Here is a 15797-nt window from a genome sequence, read left to right as displayed (position 1 = left end):
AAATTACACCATCAAGGAATTGGAGCAAAATCAGCCATACAATAAATTGAAGATCTTTTATTTATATGTGATGCATATTATATTGTATTGTATTGTATTGTATTACATTATTTTATAATTATATACTTTAAATAAATTGTATCGTTTGTTTTGGTTTAATAGCACATTTGGTTGATTGTATCGTGCAATAATCATTAAATTGACTAAAGTATCCTTCATTATTATAAATATCAAACTTATCAACAATTACTATAAAAAATAATTGAAGACGATTTGTTCTTGGAAGGTTTGAATTTGATAGAATTGGGACAAGAATAATTTATGCATCCAATTAATTTAAAAGCTTCTTAATTTAATAATGTAAATTAATTAATTTGAAATAAATAATTTAAGTATATCAATTAAGTTATGAATTAACTGATTTAAATAAAGAAAAAAACACAACACTTTAACTTAAATTCATGCTTAAATATAGAAAACATATTCAGAATATTATAAAATATATATACCATATATATAAACACCTTATATTGTTTATTACAAAATGGCAAAATTGCTCTGAAAATATTTTTGACTTTTTGTAAAAATAATTGTTTTAACTTATTTGAAATTGACAAAGTTTGAAGATTACTTAAATTATGAATCGGGCAAAAATTGAATGTCAACATGAATTGATTCTTTTCAAAGTAAATACATGAGTACCTCAATTAGTGTTACCATTTTTAGATTTCAACGTACCTTATGTAAGTTTACCATTCTAACTATATTTAGTTTTTCTCTTGAAGTCAAGTTTTTTCTATTAAAATTTATTTTAATTAATTAATTAAACAGTGAAACATGAATTATATTAATCATTTAGTTTTCCTATGTTGGTCAAATGTATACTTTCAAGACTAATAATTCTCAAGGATAAAATAGAAAAATCTCCGCTTTCAACCATGAAACAGTTTCAAACAAACGGATGATTAAAAATTCATATTTGAATTAAAAAAATAAATTAATACTTTTCAATAAAAACATTTTTGCTCTTTTCGTTCACAACTTATTCATTGAGTTAAAAAAAAATCAATTCAACTTTTTCTTTTAATTTGAATATTTTCATAACGACATTGGAAATAACTCGCACCAATTAATATTTACCCCTTCAGACCCAACTCAATTTTCAAAAAAAAAAAAAAAAAAAAACTCAATCCCTTTTTTATTCCGTCATTGTGAATGTGATCGGCTGCATTTTAGAATTCTATATTTTTGTTGAATCAATTGAAAACCTTTCGCCATCGGGCACTTCTAATTTAACCTTTATATCATTTTGCTTGTTGGCTACATTTACCCTTTGACGTTTCAAGATTAAGGTATCAAAACTGTTGTTCTCCTCTATTTAAATCAAGAATAAGTTAGAAATTTTGAAGAAAAAACAAACATTTTACGATAGAATTGAATAAAATTAAGCCGATGATGGAATAAATGAGTAGGGACTGAGTGTTTTTTAGTTGAGTGGGTTTGGACTTTGGAGTGTTAAAATTAATGGGTGGAAATTTTATATTTAATAGTTGGCAATATTTAAATTAAAAATAAAATCAAATAATTTTAATTCAGTGAATATGAATTCATTAATGAAAAACCCAAATATGTATACTCTATTGGTTAGATAATGAGAATATATATATAAATCACCTTATTGACGAAATAATATAATATCAATTCTTAATCACAAAATGAATAAGTATATCTGATTCTTTTTCCTAAAATAAATCTCCCTGGCCAGTATAAATATAAATAATAAACAATAGAATATTCTAACAAACTTTGTCTCTGACCAATATAAACACTAGAAAATTCTAAACAAGTTTTTATGTCCTTGATTTGATTTAATATTATTTATAATTCATTTCCTTCTTATTCTCAACCTTTACTTCATGTGATTCCATGCAATTTTTCATATTATCTAAAAAAATATTTTAATTTTTAAATTAAAGTAGAAATTCATTGTTAAATAAAGTTTATGGACTTACGTCCTCCTTTTTCATCTAAATCATATTTATGTATGTTATGTTGAAATTTGACATAAGAGTATTATGTTAAATTTTTTTGTTTTGAATTTAGAACTTATGTTATATTTTCAATTTCATTTGTTTTAAGGAGTATGACTCGATATTTTACATTGCAAGTTATTTTATTGACTAAAGTACCACATAATTAATTACCGAGGCTTCCTATTGTGGAAATAATTTCAAATAATTAATTTGAATTATTCTTACCATAATAAATTACAAATCATTCCACTAGAAATTCGTAATTACACTCCTCTATTTGTATCGAAATTCCCCATTAAACACTTATGTAATTCCCCATGTCAAGATTACAGGTACTAATCAATAAACTAAATTACTGACGAATTTGATTCAGTGATTAGTTTCTTTTAGAGCAATACTTAACTTATTTCATGAACCAGAATCATAAATCTACCGGTCGGGTTTAAAATTAAAACTCTATCACTATCAAACAAAAAAAAAGGAGATATTTTCTATTGCTAAAAGTAGAGTTGTTGAACCATCCGCATGAAAAATGCTAACTTCACCTCTAATCAGCTTGCAAGTTTCTTGAAACCCCTGCAAAGTAGTGCAGATATGATCAGTGGATCCTGAGGCTACATACCATGAATTAGTAGAAACAACCGCTAAATATGTTTCAACAAAGAGTGAAAGTGAGTTACCAGGATTGTTTTTCTTCTTGGCTAAGAAAACTGGACAATGCGCCTTCTAATGGTTTGGCATCTTGCAATGAAAATACTTGCACTTAGGTTTTTTCATGCCCCCAGTTGGAGGTTAAATTGCCTTAGTTTTGTGAGCCTTTTTCTTCTTCTTCTGTCCACCTTGCGATTTAGAAGTAAAAACCTTTCTCAACATACAGTGTCATAGATGATGTCGATTTTTTGACAATTGTCTCTACCGCTTGCAGCTCATTCAACAATTGTGCCAAACATAGATTCATCTTATTCACATTATAATTTAGGCAAAACTGCTGAAAACTGTCAAGTAGAGACTACAATATCATCTCAGCTCGGGAATCGTTGTCAATTTCATCCCTCAAGACCTCTAGGTCATTCAGAAGACCTATCATCTTCAGAACATGGTCTCTAACAGGAGTGTCTTCAACCATGTTAGTGTTCATGAGAGATCTCATGGCAGTCTACTTATCTTATCGACCCTAGTCACCAAACCATTGTTTGAGAGTTTCCAAAATTTCAAAACTTGATGATGGATGATGTTGCAGCACATTTAACATTGAAGCCATAATGGAACACCGCGCCATCTCATCAGTTTTGCGTCATTTCTGATAAGCTACCTTATCCTCATCACTAGACTTTTCATCTTGTTTCAATAGACATTCCTCATAGAGTACAAGCTTATACTCTTCATCAATTAACACGAAGTCATGATTTCTCCTCCAATCAACATATAGTTAGGACCCTCAAGTTTGTTATGATCCAAAATAGTACTAAGGGGATTAAAAGGAGACATGTTGAATCTGAGAATAAAAATAATAGTTACAATAGATCAAATCAAACAAGCAGTCATATAAAAATTCAATAGTTATATTCAAACTCATCACATACATATACATTCATGCATCTTGAAAAACCAATTTATGGGATTGGAGAACTATTCATACAATATTTATATACAATGACCGATGATTCACTCCATAAATGTATACAGACCTAATTCAGATGGAGAGTCTACTATTAATTAATGTCAAGTAAAAATCAGAACTCTAGTTACATTGATCCAATCATATACTACTCAGTTTAGGAGAGTTAATACAAATTATCAAACGAGCGATCAAATACATAGTGACTTGTATTAAATTCATCTGATAGGGAGGAAGGTCTAAGCCAACACATAAACTTAATACTTCATTACTATTTAATCTTGGTAATTAAAAGGAAGAACTCTAATCACCAAGTAATATATTCTTTGTACCAACTTTTTTAAAAAAAAATTCAAACACCTAGGGTTTTCACAAAGTATCATCACACATATATATACCATTACATGTAAAAAATATTTGAACATAACATTGTATAAACAAAATTATGAAAACAAGCTCCTATTTTGATTTCTTGTTTGAGAGTTTTTCTTTTTCAAATATAATTTTAAAAAATGAAAATACACATATTATTTCATATCTGTTTGAAAAGAAGGGGGACTAAAGTGTATGTATCAAAACTTAGAAGATGCTTTTGTATGTCCCAAGTAGGTCACATGGGTGATGTCATAATTAATTTAATGGGTATACCACAAAGTTTTCAAGACTTGTGACTTAATGTCCAATTAAGTTTTGAGAGTGACTATTTTGCCAACTCTCCCGAGTAACACCTATCCACTTGTTCAATTATTAATAATTTAAATTTAATTTCCTTAAATATTAGTCTAACTATGATTAAAAACATGACTAACTCCTGCAAATCAACAAGAAAGATAAAAGTTTTACACTATATAGTGTAGACATGTAATTTTTAACCCCTCCCCTCCCCGTACATTTTTACAATACTTTAGCATTAAATATTTCTTGTATAGGCTTAGGTTGGACTTGGTTTTTCTCCAGTGAGATCCCCTCCATTTCCCCTAGTGCACCTTTCAATGAGTGACACCTATCCACGTGTTTAATTTATAATCAAAATCTAATTTTCTTAAATATTAGCTAACTATAATTAAAAACACATCAACTACTGCAAATCAACAAGAAAGATAGATTCCAAAGAAAAACAATTGTTTGAATTGTGATCCTGTGAAATTGAACCAAAGACTTACGTAATCTGGAGGTTAGAACCCCTCGAGAAATATGGAAATTTTCTTAAAAGATGGTTGCCCTCACTTTTGTTAATATTCATATTTATTGCCGCTAAAAAATTGTATTTATGGTAGGCTTAAGTTGGAATGATAAAACAGGAATAAGTTGAAGCAGATGTTGAGGGCAGATTGGACATTACCTTAGCTAGATATTTTGGTAGAAGTTGTTAGGGATATGGATGTATACGTGTAGTTAGTTAGAAAATATCAATTGTTAATTGTCAACTTTATAGAGTAGGATATATATTTTTCAGTGGTTGTACAAGCTAACTGATCCATTTTTCTCAACATGTATAGAATTTAGTTTCCCTATGGGGCGCTATCAATGTTGTTTAAGACTTTATACATAGTTTTTTTTCTCTATGGCTATCAATGGTGTTTAAGAATTTTTTACATAGGTATTTTTCAATAATGTCTAAGAACACGTGATTTAATTTTGTCAACAAGAAATTTTAGGTGTCTTTAGGTGCTCAAATATAGCAACGTGCTGCATTTTTCTCTCTTCAATTTCTATCTAAGTCTATAAATGCATGCACTTACTCACTTGATTCCTCAAATGTAGCATCTTTACGTTAATTAAACCCATTAATTACCATTATTGTGTAAATTTTAGGATTGATGAAGAGTAAGTGATTTTTGGGAATGAAACCTATCATTTGTATTCTATCTCTCTTGTATCACTTGTATTAAAAACTTTTGTATTAATATTCCTTCGCTCTTGTATCACTTGTATTTAAAAAATTTACATCACTTGTATTCATGTAACATTCTGAAAATTTCTAAGATAAGGCCCGAACCATTTTTTATTTACACGTAAATTCATATCGGGTGAATTAAGTGGGGAAAACTTAGCCAATAACAAAAACACCTTCAAATTCCGGTTGTCACGTGTACAAGTCTCTTGTGATGAAAACAAAATTAAAAATAAATATAAGTCTCAATGTTTTTGTTTCTCAAATAGAATAAAACAAAGCATAAAATAAGGAACAAGAGGGCCCACCGGAATGACAAACAACTACCACTCAAAATCATCTGAAAGCCTCAGAGAAAGATGAAGAAGAATGATCACACAGGTTCGTGCTCAAAACCTACATATGTGTAGAAGCAAGCAGTATGTCACTACCCGAGCCTACACCCTGGACGTGGCCGACACTCGAGAACTATTGTTGGTCCCCAAGCTAACCCTCATCCTGGCTGACTAGAAGTGGAAGACTAACTCAAGCATAAAAAGCTTAAAATTGAATAAAATTCATTGAACTCAATTACAAAATCTTTAACTCCGAATAAAATAGTTTAATCAACTCGCCAGAAATAGGCAACTCAAGTCTTTAAAACATTTTAAAAAATAAATGAAACATACTTCTCAACCTTTATTGTGTATCTATGAAGCCTCTAAGTGAAAAAGATGGAAGTCGGGACAAGACCCACGACATCCTGACTAAACTGAAAAGTAAATGGAATCCTCCGGAAGCAAGGAAGCTCACCATAGTTAACTCGAATTGCAAGTGGTATCAACGAAGCGCCTATGATGACCCTAGCTACTATCATGCCCCGAGCCTACACCCTGGACATGCTTGGCACTCGAAGACCATTGTTGGTCCCCAAGCGAACCCTTGGCCTGACTTACTTAACTTAGCAGAAGACAATATTCATACTTATAATGATCAATAACACTTAACTGAACTGAATAGTAAAATAACTAAGAATGTTTAAAGGTTAAACATTCAACTTGGCCAAAATTGGCAACCCAAGTCTTAACAATAAGAAATGATAATGAAAAGACTCAAAGGACTAACATATGACTGTCTATGAAGCCTCTAAAACAACTGAGATAGATGTTGGGACAACCTTACAACATACCAATGAAATAACTAGAAAGCAATGAAAATAGATCCTCCGGAATGCAAGGAGGCTCACCGACTGACTCTAAACTGCTCACTGGATCAACGGTGCGCTGGAATGCCGATCCTAGTTACCTTTGTCTGCATCATAAGAAAATGTAGGCCAACTGGCATCAATACATTGAATGTATGAGTATGCGAGTTGGAATGCTAAAACAGCATAGGCTTGAAAGGGAATCTAAAACAAACACTTACCTTGGCTCTTCTTAACCCATGAATACTTAATTGAACTCATTTCAATATAAAACAGTTTAAAACAAGTGCAATATAAAGAAAAGTTGTTTAAAAAGGTGGTGTCAACTCTTTGTATATACAAGGATACAACATAACTCTGAAATGTATGTAAAAATACAATAAACTGATGTATATAAAAACACAATAACTTCTGTGGGAGATTCTCTTACCAAAAACCATCACTTAAGAGCTATAGTGATGATACAACGATCTTCCTCACGCTACCAGCGCATCCTATACCTTGCCACATGTATAAGACCTGAACTACGTAGTGTATCCACTAGTCTATTGTGAAAAGGGTTCATCTAAAAAGGATGACCCTTTTCTACCTATGGTGGCTACATCGTTTTATGGAGACGTGAGTTATCTGAACACCTGAAGCATGGATAATTTAATTTGGAAATATAATATTGGATGAGATAGGTCCTTCTTTTATATCATGTAAAATTAGGCTTTGGGCTTAAGTCACACCCCTAAAGCGATCCCAAAAGAATAGGATTGTCCAAACCATCACTGTGAGACTTTTTTATTCTTCAAAAATATCATCGTTAGTGAACGAATTTAGTTTTATGATTAATTTCAATAGGAGTGGTATGAATTAATAACTTAAAATGTTGACGAGTCATAATCAGTGCATCTAGTTGACTTTTTTTGTAATTTTTTTTAGTTTTATTGTACCCTATTACATAATCTAATATTTACAACAACGATGGGATTTTTAGTAAATTAAATAATTATCATACGGTACAATACATGAATCCAACTAAATAATAATAAATTATATAACCGTAACAAAGATACAATTTATTCAAACTTTATTATGACCACAATACAATACAAATACAATACGATTACGATGCATTTTACAGTGATGATAATTAATAATCATCCAAACAAGCTGGAAATGAAATAAAACAGGATTTAATACAACTCAAGTGTAGTATATGCTTTAAAAATGAACATGACAGAAAAAAGACAAACCTACCACACTTTTGCTTAGTAAATTAAAAACAACTATTGTTTATTTCAAACATTCCCCATGAATTAACAGCTCATATATTATGAATGGCATATTAAATGTCTTTGAATCTAATGTATATGCCTTATTTTGCTCTTAATATTTGATTGATGAAGGTGCAATTTCATCATTATATTTATATTTTGACAGATTCAGTTAGTATCGAGTTAATCATGTTTTTAAGTTTGCCTTTGGCATTGGTGTATCCATCTTCCTCTTTATATAATGTGTCTATCACACGTGCGAAATTTAGAACTCGTTCAAGGACAAACATTGGTACTTCAGTTGGACGGAATAATTCTTTGTTTATGTCCTTCCATGCATTGGTGACCTCTTTTTGAAATTTAATGTAAGTCTCTTGCTTTGAAGCTCCATACTCTTTCATGTAACATTCAATAATTGAAGCTACATGTCCTCTTTCTTGTTCATCCTACATGAAATAAATAGATTTCAATATATTCCATGTATATAATTAATACATTTTAAACATTATTTTTTGTATTATATTGTAATCTTCTTAGCTAACTTTTAAGAATTTGAAGTAATTAAATCGAATACACACAATATATGTGTTCCTTCTGTATCATATGCAGATATATTTGAAGCAAATCCAAACTATTCAACATCATATGTTCTTCAAGCAACTAGGACTATTTGTTTTCTTTCTTTCTCTTTTAAATTTTGTAATACAATATAGAAACTTTTGTAATATTTTGAACAATAGAATTGATGTGACTTCTAGTATTTTTTTAAAATATAAATTTTATCTAAAAAGAAAAACTAAAAGATTTTATAGTAATAAAAATTCACACCGGAGAGTAGTTAGTTTGGCCCTCACACAAAGTGAAACATAAGAAGTACTATTGTTTTTGATAAGTCAAGTCACTATTATGCCTCATTTATTTGTATTTAATGAAAGTTTGAATCTTAATTAATGTTTCAGATCTCAATGATCATTACGCATATACTTGTTGTTGTACTTACTTCATGTCCAACAATATCGTCCATTGCTTTGCTAATCAATGAGGAAGCTCGAACTATCAAAGGCTCATTCATCAACCATTCAAAAGTGTCTTTGGATATAAATTCCTCCATACCGATCAAGGAAGTTGTTGATGCCATCATATAGGCAGCGCTTACAAGTGAATTCTCCATGTGCTCCTCATATTTTGGAATATAGTTAGCATCATTTAACCATTGGGCTTCCTTAAAATAGGCACTCACCAACTTTTTCATCTAAAAACAATAGCAAGTAATTTAAGCTAGACAATTACTACTAGCTAGTATCTTTTTTCCTTTTGGAATTAATGGTAACGTTTTCATAGCAAATAAGGAGGGTATTATAACATGGGAATCGAAATTAAATTCTCACTAATTAATAAGATAAGCTGAAAATGTAGATAGTCAACCAGTTGAATTATCAAAATTTACTTAATTGATATAATTATGTGGGTTAGGTAAACAATAATATTACCTCATATTTTGCATAGTATACACGGTCCAATTTACCGTCTTTGGACAACACTTGTTCCATTTCACTATAAATGTCTAGAAGAGCTTGATAAGCAGGTCTCATATATGGCGGTATTGAATCGGTTGCATTAGCATCCCATCTAATACATCATCAAAACCACAAGCTAATTAACTCTTACACCTCGTCTATATATATATATATATATATAGATTTTATAATATAAACAGGAAAACATATTTACTTTCTCCTATTCGGGATTGTCAAAAAGATTATTTTACTTGTGAAGTTTTGATGTTTTACCTCTGGATTGCATTATTGAAAGTCACAAGTTCGTCAAAGGTTGCATAAGCATCAAAAGTGTCGTCAATAATAGAGGTCATCTTGAGTACTTTTGTCATCATTTTTCTAGCACGACTATATTTTGGCTAAAAATACACTCCTAATATCCAAAAGTAACACTCAACCAATCTGTCTCTTGCATATGGATATTTATTTGCAAAATCCAAATCTTTCCACCACCTACATACATCACAAGAACAACGATTTTGTTGCATGCATTACATTTTTTATTAATTCCAAATTACCATTACTCATCTAAATAAAAAAGATATATAGATCAAATAATGTTCAACCTTGTAAGCTCACTAAGCTCTCTTTGGTGGAGCTTTTGCAGCATGTTAAAATCCAATTTAGCAAATTTCAAAAGCAAATAGTTGTGTGCATCGTTAATTTCGTAAATGGATATGTATTTCCTTGCGCCCATCCTTGCTAAAGTCATGCGAATAGGCTGACTTAAGGCTTCAGTTACTTCAACCTTAAGAGAGTTATTGCTCAAGTTGGAGACAATAGACTTGAGATGAGTAGTGGTAAAGGTAAGAGGTTCTTCAAGAATCTCCTCATCGCGCACTCTCAAATGTGATGCTTCATACAAACTTAATAATCCTTTGACATCATTAGTAAGCGTTTCCTTGAATTTTCCATCTTGTTCGGTGAATTGCTTGAAGACATCTGGTTAAACATCATGTTTGTTGTTAGTTATAAGAATTAAAAGTTGCAGGACTCAATTAACTCCCACAAGTAGAAAATGAAGAGAAATAATGAAGAAGGGAGTACAATTACCAGAAGACATGTAATGGCCTTGTTGCCTCACAAGTCGAAAACGAAGAGAAACAACGTAAAGGTTGTCATCGTTCTGTTGGGAAGCATCAAAAATGTTTTGAATGGATGTTTCAATTTCATTATCGAAATGATATGCCACTCCCAATCGTTGCATTGTGTCTATCAACACAAGTTTTTGTTCACTACCCTCTGGAGCTTCCACCAGCATTTTCCTGGTTGTTTCTTTGTACTCATCAACTTCAACTTTTTCTTGGTTAGTAATTTCCTGCATCCGAAAAATACTCATCATACGTTAATTAATTAATAAATCAAATATTATGTTACGTCTTAAACGTATCGTTGTAATATTTAGACAATAATTAACATAGAAAAAAATTTATTAAAGAAATATATGTGACTGACAGGAGTATAAGAAAGGAAATGATATCCCCAAACAGTTGGATGATAATTTGCCAAGGGGCGACACTTAATAGGAGAAGAAGCAGCCATTGCTTGTTCAAATGTTTTCTTTACTCTTGCTTTTTTTTTCAAGCTTAATTTGTGGGTTTAAGTTGTGCTAATAGGATGGCCTATTTATAATGTACCGTAGTCCATCGAATTAAGTTTTTAGGATTCAATTAATTTGTTATTGGTTGCTTAAGTCTACATTAAATAAGTCAAGGCTTATTAATTAGAATTAGTTGTTAGAAAATAGCATACACTGCGGAAGTATTCCAGAATCATACATCATGCATGAATATAGACAACAACCACAAATATGTATCACCTACAAAGCATTATGAAAATTAACTCAAGGATTACCTCTTAAAGCGTGTGCAGATATCGTGAAACAAATCAAACTCCGGCTCTACGGTGTTCTACAGTGATCTCAAACTAACAATTGAACTCTCTCAATACTTGAGTGGGCAATTATCATACAGAAAACTGAATGTCTCTATGTTAGAACAATCCTTACTTATAGAGATTTCTTCCCAGTCCAAAAAGGAGAAGAAAATACAAATCCTTTTTCTTCAAGAAGAGAAACACACGTTTCTTTTCTTTCGTGAAAAAAATTGCACACTACTTTTCCATCTTCTACTATAAAATGAGATTCTAAGTTCTAGTTAAATACGGGCACGGTAGGGACCACATAATTAATTATCGAGGCTTCCTATTGTGGAAATAATTTAAAATAATTAATTTGAATTATTCTTACCATAATAAATTACAAATCATTCCACTAGAAATTCGTAATTACACTCTTCTATTTGTATTTCGAAATTCCCCATTAAACACTTATGTAATTCCCCATGTCAAGATTACAGGTACTAATCAATAAACTAAATTACTGACGAATTTGATTCAGTGATTAGTTTCTTTTAGAGCAATACTTAACTTATTTCATGAACCAGAATCATAAATCTACCGGTCGGGTTTAAAATTAAAACTCTACCACTATCAAACAAAAAAAAAGGAGATATTTTCTATTGCTAAAAGTAGAGTTGTTGAACCATCCGCATGAAAAATGCTAACTTCACCTCTAATCAGCTTGCAAGTTTCTTGAAACCCCTGCAAAGTAGTGCAGATATGATCAGTGGATCCTGAGGCTACATACCATGAATTAGTAGAAACAACCTCTAAATATGTTTCAACGAAGAGTGAAAGTGAGTTACCTGGATTGTTTTTCTTCTTGGCTAAGAAAACTGGACAATGCGCCTTCTAATGGTTTGGCATCTTGCAATGAAAATACTTGCACTTAGGTTTTTTCATGCCCCCAGTTGGAGGTTAAATTGCCTTAGTTTTGTGAGCCTTTTTCTTCTTCTGTCCACCTTGCGATTTAGAAGTAAAACCTTTCTCAACATACAGTGTCATAGATGATGTCGATTTTTTGACAATTGTCTCTACCGCTTGCAGCTCATTCAACAATTGTGCCAAACATAGATTCATCTTATTCACATTATAATTTAGGCAAAACTGCTGAAAACTGTCAAGTAGAGACTACAATATCATCTCAGCTCGGGAATCGTTGTCAATTTCATCCCTCAAGACCTCTAGGTCATTCAGAAGACCTATCATCTTCAGAACATGGTCTCTAACAGGAGTGTCTTCAACCATGTTAGTGTTCATGAGAGATCTCATGGCAGTCTACTTATCTTATCGACCCTAGTCACCAAACCATTGTTTGAGAGTTTCCAAAATTTCAAAACTTGATGATGGATGATGTTGCAGCACATTTAACATTGAAGCCATAATGGAACACCGTGCCATCTCATCAGTTTTGCGTCATTTCTGATAAGCTACCTTATCCTCATCACTAGACTTTTCATCTTGTTTCAATAGACATTCCTCATAGAGTACAAGCTTATACTCTTCATCAATTAACACGAAGTCATGATTTCTCCTCCAATCAACATATAGTTAGGACCCTCAAGTTTGTTATGATCCAAAATAGTACTAAGGGGATTAAAAGGAGACATGTTGAATCTGAGAATAAAAATAATAGTTACAACAGATCAAATCAAACAAGCAGTCATATAAAAATTCAATAGTTATATTCAAACTCATCACATACATATACATTCATGCATCTTGAAAAACCAATTTATGGGATTGGAGAACTATTCATACAATATACATATACAATGACCGATGATTCACTCCATAAATGTATACAGACCTAATTCAGATGGAGAGTCTACTATTAATTAATGTCAAGTAAAAATCAGAACTCTAGTTACATTGATCCAATCATATACTACTCAGTTTAGGAGAGTTAATACAAATTATCAAACGAGCGATCAAATACATAGTGACTTGTATTAAATTCATCTGATAGGGAGGAAGGTCTAAGCCAACACATAAACTTAATACTTCATTACTATTTAATCTTGGTAATTAAAAGGAAGAACTCTAATCACCAAGTAATATATTCTTTGTACCAACTTTTTAAAAAAAAAATTCAAACACCTAGGGTTTTCACAAAGTATCATCACACATATATATACCATTACATGTAAAAAATATTTGAACATAACATTGTATAAACAAAATTATGAAAACGAGCTCCTATTTTGATTTCTTGTTTGAGAGTTTTTCTTTTTCAAATATAATTTTAAAAAATGAAAATACACGTATTATTTCATATCTGTTTGAAAAGAAGGAGGACTAAAGTGTATGTATCAAAACTTAGAAGATGCTTTTGTATGTCCCAAGTAGGTCACATGGGTGATGTCAGAATTAATTTAATGGGTATACCACAAAGTTTTCAAGACTTGTGACTTAATGTCCAATTAAGTCTTGAGAGTGACTATTTTGCCAACTCTCCCGAGTAACACCTATCCACTTGTTCAATTATTAATAATTTAAATTTAATTTCCTTAAATATTAGTCTAACTATGATTAAAAACATGACTAACTCCTGCAAATCAACAAGAAAGATAAAAGTTTTACACTATATAGTGTAGACATGTAATTTTTAACCCCTCCCCTCCCCGTACATTTTTACAATACTTTAGGATTAAATATTTCTTTTATAGGCTTAGGTTGAACTTGGTTTTTCTCCAGTGAGATCCCCTCCATTTCCCCTAGTGCACCTTTCAATGAGTGACACCTATCCACGTGTTTAATTTATAATCAAAATCTAATTTTCTTAAATATTAGCTAACTATAATTAAAAACACATCAACTACTGCAAATCAACAAGAAAGATAGATTCCAAAGAAAAACAATTGTTTGAATTGTGGTCCTGTGAAATTGAACCAAAGACTTACGTAATCTGGAGGTTAGAACCCCTTGAGAAATATGGAAATTTTCTTAAAAGATGGTTGCCCTCACTTTTGTTAATATTCATATTTATTGCCACTAAAAAATTGTATTTATGGTAGGCTTAAGTTGGAATGATAAAACAGGAATAAGTTGAAGCAGATGTTGAGGGCAGATTGGACATTACCTTAGCTAGATATTTTGGTAGAAGTTGTTAGGGATATGGATGTATACGTGTAGTTAGTTAGAAAATATCAATTGTTAATTGTCAACTTTATAGAGTAGGATATATATTTTTCAGTGGTTGTACAAGCTAACTGATCCATTTTTCTCAACATGTATAGAATTTAGTTTCCCTATGGGGCGCTATCAATGTTGTTTAAGACTTTATACATAGTTTTTTTTCTCTATGGCTATTAATGGTGTTTAAGAATTTTTTACATAGGTATTTTTCAATAATGTCTAAGAACACGTGATTTAATTTTGTCAACAAGAAATTTTAGGTGTCTTTAGGTGCTCAAATATAGCAACGTGCTGCATTTTTCTCTCTTCAATTTCTATCTAAGTCTATAAATGCATGCACTTACTCACTTGATTCCTCAAATGTAGCATGTTTACGTTAATTAAACCCATTAATTACCATTATTGTGTAAATTTTAGGATTGATGAAGAGTAAGTGATTTTTGGGAATGAAACCTATCATTTGTATTCTATCTCTCTTGTATCACTTGTATTAAAAACTTTTGTATTAATATTCCTTCGCTCTTGTATCACTTGTATTTAAAAAATTTACATCACTTGTATTCATGTAACATTCTGAAAATTTCTAAGATAAGGCCCGAACCATTTTTTATTTACACGTAAATTCATATCGGGTGAATTAAGTGGGGAAAACTTAGCCAATAACAAAAACACCTTCAAATTCCGATTGTCACGTGTACAAGTCTCTTGTGATGAAAACAAAATTAAAAAATAAATATAAGTCTCAATGTTTTTGTTTCTCAAATAGAATAAAACAAAGCATAAAATAAGGAACAAGAGGGCCCACCGGAATGACAAACAACTACCACTCAAAATCTTCTGAAAGCCTCAGAGAAAGATGAAGAAGAATGATCACACAGGTTCGTGCTCAAAACCTACATATGTGTAGAAGCAAGCAGTATGTCACTACCCGAGCCTACACCCTGGATGTGGCCGACACTCGAGAACCATTGTTGGTCCCCAAGCTAACCCTCATCCTGGCTGACTAGAAGTGGAAGACTAACTCAAGCATAAAAAGCTTAAAATTGAATAAAATTCATTGAACTCAATTACAAAATCTTTAACTCCGAATAAAATAGTTTAATCAACTCGCCAGAAATAGGCAACTCAAGTCTTTAAAACATTTTAAAAAATAAATGAAACATACTTCTCAACCTTTATTGTGTATCTATGAAGCCTCTAAGTGAAAAAGATGG

General features: G+C 31.2%; 1 pseudogene; it reads right to left on the bottom strand.

Annotated features, from left to right (window-relative positions):
* Positions 1–8127: 8127 nt before the first annotated feature.
* Positions 8128–11088, bottom strand: LOC125812463 (sesquiterpene synthase 9-like; annotated as a pseudogene).
* Positions 11089–15797: the final 4709 nt, after the last annotated feature.

Source organism: Solanum verrucosum, unplaced genomic scaffold (assembly GCF_900185275.1).
Source record: "Solanum verrucosum unplaced genomic scaffold, falcon-dt-bn FXZP01000752.1, whole genome shotgun sequence".
NCBI lineage: Eukaryota > Viridiplantae > Streptophyta > Magnoliopsida > Solanales > Solanaceae > Solanum > Solanum verrucosum.
Note: the sequence above shows the minus strand (reverse complement) of the source record. Positions and strands in the feature narration are given on the sequence as shown.